Source organism: Sitophilus oryzae, unplaced genomic scaffold (assembly GCF_002938485.1).
Source record: "Sitophilus oryzae breed Bouriz unplaced genomic scaffold, Soryzae_2.0 scaffold_149_pilon_pilon, whole genome shotgun sequence".
In the NCBI taxonomy this organism is placed as follows: domain Eukaryota; kingdom Metazoa; phylum Arthropoda; class Insecta; order Coleoptera; family Curculionidae; genus Sitophilus; species Sitophilus oryzae.
Genome location: NW_022146169.1, coordinates 205,716 through 214,007, shown reverse-complemented (window position 1 = coordinate 214,007; position 8,292 = coordinate 205,716).

Sequence of the window (8,292 nt, the reverse complement as noted above, 5' to 3'; positions counted from 1 at the left end):
AGATACAATCAAATAACAAATTTATCACTATTTACTAAAATTAAAGATAAAACACCAGTTATGTACAGCAGCAATGTGATTTATGAGTTAACATGTATAGAGTGTAAAAAGAATTATATCGGTCAGACGGGACAATGGTTGAAGCAGAGAATCTCCCAACATAAGAGTGATTGTCGATTAGCAAAGAACAGTTGTGCTGTAGTGCACCATCATATAAACACAGGGCATAATTTTGATTTTGACAATGCACGAGTGTTGGATTTCGAAAAGAGTTACGGAAAGAGGTTGTTTCTGGAAATGGTGAATATACAGAAAAATAAAAACTGTATTAACTATAAATCGGATTTAAACAACTTAAGCAATATATATTGTAACATATTAAGTCGATAAATAGTAACACGTAATTGTTAGATCATATTCAACGCACTCCGCAGTTTACATATAATATTATCTTATGTAATTCCCGTGTTACAGTTTTGGTTACCGTACTCCGCCGAAACGGCTTGACCGATTTTGATGAAATTTTATATGTATACTCAGTAGGTCTGAGAATAGGTAGTTATATATTTTTTATACCCTTAAGTGATAAGGGTAGTCCACCCCCATTTTTTTATTTTGTGAAAAAAAAAAAATTTTATTTTTTTTTATTTGGCATTAAAAAATACAAACAACACTAAATTTTCACCGTTCTACCTTCATCCCCTATTTTTTAATAGGGGTTGTTTTTTTAATTTTTTGCTACCATCTCCGAAACGGCTTAACCGATTTTGATAAAATTTTATATGTATATTCAGTACGTCTAAGAATAGGTTGTTATCTATTATACCCTTAACTGATAAGGGTAGCCGAGAGGGTAGCCCACCCTCATTTTTTTTTAGTTTTTGGAAAGAAAAAATTGTTTTTATTTTTTTATTTGGCATTAAGAAATACAAACAACCCTAAATATTCACCGTTCTGCTATCATCCCCTATTTTTAATAGGGGTTGTTTTTTTATTTTTTTTGTTGCCATCCCCGAAACGGCTTGGCCGATTTTGATGAAATTTTATATATATATTGAGTAGGTCTGAAAATAGGTTGTTATATATTTTTTATACCCTTAAGTGATAAGGGTAGCCCACCTCCATTTTTTTTATTTTTTTGAAAAAAAAATATTTTAATTTTTTTTATTTGGCAAACAACCCTAAATTTTCACCGTTCTACCATCATCCCCTATTTTTTAATAGGGGATGTTTTTTTTTAAATTTTTTGTTACCATCTCCGAAACGGCTTGATCGATTTTGATGAAATTTTATATGTATTCAGTAGGTCTGAGAATACGTTGTTATCTATTTTTATACCCTTAAGTGATAAGGGTAGCCCACCCCCATTTTTTCTATTTTTTGAAAAAAAAATATTTTAATTTTTTTTATTTGGCATTAAAAAATACAAACAACCCTAAATTTTCACCGTTCTACCATCATCCCCTATTTTTTAATAGGGACTGTTTTTTTAAGTTTTTTGTTACCATCTCCGAAACGGCTTAACCGATTTGGATAAAATTTTATATGTATATTCAGTACGTCTAAGAATAGGTTGTTATCTATTCTTATACCCTTAAGTGATAAGGGTAGCCGAGAGGGTAGCCCACCCTCATTTTTTTATTTTTGGAAAAAAAAATATTTTTTTATTTGGCCTTAAAAAATACAAACAACTCTAAATTTTTACCGTTCTACCATCATCCCCTATTTTCTAAGAGGGGTTGTTTTTTTGTTACCGTCGCCGAAACGGGTTGGCCGATTTTGATGACATTTTATTATGTATATTGAGTAGGTCTGAAAATAGTTTGTTATCTATTTTTTGTACCCTTAAGTGATAAGGGTAGCCCATTCCCATTTATTTATTTATATTTTGAAAAAAAAAATATTTTTTTTATTTTGCATTAAAAAATACAAAGAACCCAAAATTTTCACCGTTCTACCATCATGCCCTATTTTTTAATAGGGGTTGTTTTTTTTAATTTTTTGTTACCATCCCCGAAACGGCTTGACCGATTTTGATAAAATTTTATATGTGTATTCAGTACGTCTAAGAATAGGTTGTTATCTATTTTTTATACCCTTACCACGGTAGCCGAGAGGGTAGCCCACCCTCATTTTTTATTTTTTGAAAAGAAAAAAATGTTTTTATTTTTTTAGTTGGCATTAAAAAATACAAATAACCCTAAATTTTCACCGTTCCACCATCATCCCCTATTTTTGAATAGGGGTTGTTTTTTTTAAATTTTTTGTTACCATCTCCGAAACGGCTAGACCGATTTTGATAAAATTTTATATGTATATTCAGTAGGTCTGGTTTGGTTTGGTTTGGTCACAACCCATTCCTAGGTTGTTATCTATTTTTTATACCCCTAAGCAGGGTTGGCATGATTTAAATCAAATGATTTAAATCATGATTTAAATCGTGATTTAAATCAAGTGATTTTTTTAATTTTAATCATGTGATTTAAATCAAAAAATCAACTTTTTTAAAACTTTACAATAAGTCGAAAAATAACTATAAAAGTTATAAAAATGTGTCAGAAAACTATAAAAATATTTCTATAACATATATACCCTATATATATTCGTTAAATGAAATGTTACACTTACTATTGTAACGTTTAAATACGTTTAATAAATCGAAAAAAAATTGTAAATGTTATAAAACTATATAAAACTGATTTGTATAACACATATACCTATTACATGTCTATTCAGCAATTAAAATGTTGGACCGACTTTTGAAGTAATTTCGTATGAATCCATTAGACTTCTAAAGGGCAGGGATTTATTTTGAAATTTATGTACAAGTGACAAAAAAATGCTGTTCGAATAGATTCCATTCGCAACCTCTAGTGCAGAAAAAGGTTCTTTTGATGTTAGACTATATCTTCAAATCGTTGTTAGAAAATATGCTGTTTTATATCTTTTTATTTTACACTTTGACAATAGATAATACTAATTTCATTCTCGACTTAAGACTATTTCCGAACAATAATGTATTGTGTAAGGAGTAAAAATTATACTTTTTTTGACGAGGTTGTACGTTTGACGGACTATATAGCGTAAACAGGGACGCACAAAAGTACATTTTTACTCCGAGTAGAATATACTATATTTTTACAAATTAAACATTACAAATATTTTTTTAATCAATTTCAAACGTTGCAAATAATATAAAAAGTAATGCCTTGTAAGTAATCGAGTAACAATTTGTACACTCGTTGAAATTGACGCTTAATATCAGTTTAATAATATATTTTGGTACTTTTGTGCTTAGGCGTAAAAGTGATTTACTTTTATGCCTAGGCGTTGAAATGACAAAAATTAATACTCTTGTGGCATTTAAAAAAAATCCTTTTGATCTGAATCGAGCGACTTTTTTTGCAGAATATATTGGTGACCGATGTCTGGGAAAATGACACGCGCCGTAGAATTGTTAATGTTGTCAGTATTGGGCAGAGTTATGACGATTTAACCATTTAGGATAAGAATTTAATTGGAATTAAGTCCTAATTATTTGAAAATCCGATTTAAATAATGTTTTCTATTAAAATCAAAAAAATCTGATTTAAATCAAAAAAATCTGATTTAAATCAAAAAAATCTAACTTAAATCAAAAAAATCTGATTTAAATAAAAAAAAATCTTTTTTTTTAATTTTTTTAAAAAAATCATGATTATTTCCAACCCTGCCCCTAAGTGATAAGAGTGGTCCACTCCAACTTTTTTTTTATTTTTTAGACAAATTTTTTTATTTTAATTGTTTGGTTTGGTTTGGGGAGTGCTTATTTTTTAGGGGGTGCATGTCCAAAATTTTCTTCTGGGTACTCACTTTCATCACTTAAGGGACCTCTGTACAAAATTGCATACTCCTAGTCCTAGAACGGATTTTACATAAAAATTATACAAATTTTTACCCTTAGTTTTATCCCCTTAAGGAATGAATTCCAAAAATAGCTCTAATTATTCAATTACGCTACATAATAGACCTCTGTGCAAATTCTCATATTCCTTGAACAGAATTTATTGTTCCAGAACGTTCAACCCCTCATTTCACACCCTTAGAGGGCAAATTTCCAAAAATTGCTTTTTAGCGTCTGCAAAATTCATACTTCTAAAACCGATTTTAACAAATTTTTGTACAAATTTTCATCCCTTATTTTTTAGGGGATGCATGCCTAAAATTCGCTTCTAGGTACTCACTTTCATCGCTTAAGGGACCTCTGAACAGAATTTCATACTCCTAGTCCTAGAACGTATTTTACATAAAAAAATATACAAATTTTCACCCCTAGTTTTACCCCCTTAAGGAATGAATTCCAAAAATCACTCTAATTATTCAATTACGCTACATAAGGAACCTCTGTGCAAATTTTCATATTCCTTCAACAGAATTGTTTCAGAACGTTCACCCCTCATTTCACACCCTTAGAGGGCGAATTTCAAAAAGTGCTACTTAGTGCTAAATTACGTTACATAAGGAACGTCTGTGCAGAATTTCATACTTCTAAAACCGATTGTAACAAACTTTTGTACAAATTTTCATCCATTATTTCTAGGGGATGAATGTCAAAAATTAGTTTCTAGGTACTCACTTTCGTCACTTATGGAAACTCTGTACAAAATTTCATACTCCTAGAACTAACATTTTTTGTACAAAATTTCACCCCCCAGTTTCACTACCCTTACGCTATACGTTTCCAAAAATCGCTTATCAATGTTCAAATGCGCCACATCTGTGCAAAAGTTCATACTCCTAGTAGGTACAGATTTTTTTTGTATAATTACACCCCTTTATCTAATTACACCCCCTTATGGGTCGAATTTTAAAAAATTACTTAGTAGTGCTCATCTTAGGTGGTTACGAATTAATATTCTCCGTATTTACTCCAGTTTCCTAATACTAGCACAGATAACACATAATCATACTAGTTAATTTTTTATTGAAATAGAAGTAATTTTTATTAGAAGGTACAAAAAAATTAAAAATCTAAAATTTTATTTTCATAGCTACCTTTTTATAGCCTTAGGATGCCTCGTGTACTAACTAATACGAAATATATAATCAATACATATTTCTTTAAATATCGAGAAATAAAATATGTTTTGGCAACACGGTACGAAATATCGCCACGCGTAGTCCCCAAAATTTAAAATATTAGCATTTTCAGGCTTCGATTATGTTCAAAAGCGCCACCGTGTGACAAATCACTAAAGCTTCCACACGAGAGTTCTTAAAACTATAATATTCTTTGGTAGCAGTTAATTAGATCTAATTTAAATATTGTTAAGGTAAATAACTATACCTTTGATTTAAATTTTGATTGACTCTCATTGTACATTATATTGGCAACCACAGACAGTCGACTTGGTACTGTAGAACACTACCACATAACTGGGTACTTAACCATTGTTTGGAATAGCATACTGCTGTGTATTATCTTCTAGGAAGATACGAGAATTGACCCTCCCCATAAGTAGCTCACGCACTGAGACTGGTGGAGTCTCACGAGCTCTCCAACGTTAGCCGGACAATCACGCTACCCACCAGCGGATGAGTGCAGCGAAGAGGGCGAGGCCTTTCTCCCAACCAACTGAAGCAGAAGCATATATCTAAGTATCCCAGTTAACTACATATTTTACATTATAATATAGTCGAGACTGTCACAGCCAGCCAATTGTCGTGTTATTGTGAGAAATTGTTAGTTAGAATATAAGTAGTATTTAGATAAAAGATCTTGTTTTATTTAATTCCAATACATACTTCTAAATTCATCAACATCCAGAATTTTGTGGGTTATAGCCGTCAGAAATAAAGTGACGAACATGTGACGAACGAACCTCGACCGGATTCAAAAATCTCGCCAGCAATAAACTTGATGAAAAAATAATAGATAATAACAATACTTAGAACGCCATCTCGATGCGAGGACTTAAACTTGAATTATTTAAATAAAATAATTCTGTACATTTATATAAATTATGTGAATTTTAAATAAAACGCTACATATTTTAGGTTAGAACTTTGAAAGGCAAAGTCAAAATAGACCTTGACACTGCCATTCTAGGTTAACATTGGTTAACATAAAATAATAGTCCTGGATATTAAAACGACAAATGTTTGTCCCAGTTTCATTTGGTGACGATGGAACCTACCAAACAAGTAAAAACATTTTAGTTTCATGCATAATTTTGTTTGCAATTTTCTCTGAAAAGAATTATTTTGTTTCTTTTAGGTTGTTCTGAACCTGGCATGTGCTACATGCATGGCAGAAAAATATATTGTTGATCTCCACAAAAGAAAAACAGGTTGGTACCTATGGGGTACCTATAATTTTATTTTCTAATTAATTTTTAAATTTTTAGGACGAAATATTTGACAAGTTAAGGACTATTTTGGAAGAAACTGACGAAAGAGCATTCAATGAAATAATTTCAAATTTTATAATAACATATCTATTGATCCAGACACACAAGCATTTTCAAACTATTTCAAGGGTAATTATATGAAAAACACAATATCATGCCTATTGTCATAGATTACACTGTGAATTGAATACTAATATGCATCTTGAAAGACTTCACCGAACTATTAAATATGTATATTTAAATGGTACAAATGTAAAGCGCTTGGATAAAACAATCAAGATTTTATTGAGGCTGGTGAAAGATAAACTGTTCGACTGAATAATAACTCTTCATAAGGGCAAAATCAGTAGTAAGCTGGCAGATCTCCGATCAAGACATAAGGCAAGTCTTGCACTTGAAACGGAAACAATTATGAAAAACAATGAAGGTTGGAACATACCATCAGCATCAAAAAGTTATGAAATTTACAATATTCAGAAAAATGAGGCGTTTAGAGCAAAAGTGGCCCAAGCCACAATTTTGTAAAAATTAAGCTAAGGGCAAAAATGGCCTACAAATAAATTACATTTTTATAATGCAATATCGGCTCAAGCCTATTTTGACCATTCACCACAAGATGTCGCCTGAATTCACTTTTGCTCACGCAGCCGCCAAAGCAAGACCATGCCACTTGTGGTCCGCTTAATTTCTAAGAAATTAGTTTAGTAAATTTATTTTTTTTTTGTTTTGTGTTTAAAGAAAAGTAATGTCGTTGGATATGTATTTTAATATTTTATAAAGGAAATGTCCTTGTATACCAATGTCATATGATGCTAGTTTTAACGCCTTTTTGTGCAAAGGATGTTTTTTTTTGCTAATTGACTCAGTCGTAAGTTGTTTTTTCTGTTATACAATTTTAAAATGTTAATGCCTTTTTTATCTATACTTTTTAGAAACTGTCCTGATGATGGGAATAAAATTCTCGACAGCTTGACAAATTTGAAAAAGTAGTTTTATTAGCCTGTATGGTGATTATTGACTACTTCCTCAATTAAATTTTGAGTTTTTTTCTTAACTTAGTCAGTCACGACTAACCTGCTATTTTTATACGTATACCTATATCAGCTATCTCTAGTTAAATGGACCCGCATGTACGAGTATAATATTGTATAATTTTGTCCATTAATGTATATTGTGATGTTTTCCCTTACCTATATTGATAAATATTTATACAGGGTGTTTTTCATACTTAAAACGACGGATTCCTTTCTTCCCTTTTTTGGCCAGAAAAAACTAAGTTAAGACTATAAGTTACGTGGGAGAGTCAAAAGTTTTGTTTTATTAATATTTTTGATATACGTACATAATATATGATATACAGGATAACTAAAAAGCCTTAAAACACTCTTATTATTATTTTTTAATGGAACACCCAGTAAAACTTTTACCTATATGAGACCTACCTTATAAGTTGACCATCATTTTGATATTGTCAAGAAAAATGGCGCATCCGCCAGAAATTAAAAATGTATTACTGGTTGCCTGCACAACCGCAACGTATCCGCCAGAAATTAAAAGACTTTTTCAGGCGCCATCTTTTAGTCAAGTCGAGAAGTAAGGGAATCAGACAATAGAATTGTCTGGTATGAAGAAATACGCTTTCCGAGAATTCATATACAATATTTTATTGGTGCAGTTTGGTTTGAGCAAACCAGTTTCCGCAAATTAACTGAGAGTGTAAACGGTCCTTAACGCGTTGCGGGGATGAACGGTTGCTTTGTGACTTGCTTGCGCAGCTTTACATAAATAGTAGAATTTTAGCCATTCGCTGTTTATCTGTAAGTTAATAGCGTAAATTGCTACTTTTATTTCGCTGCGAAACAATCACAGGTACTGATTTTATGCCCATCCCTAATAAAAACGA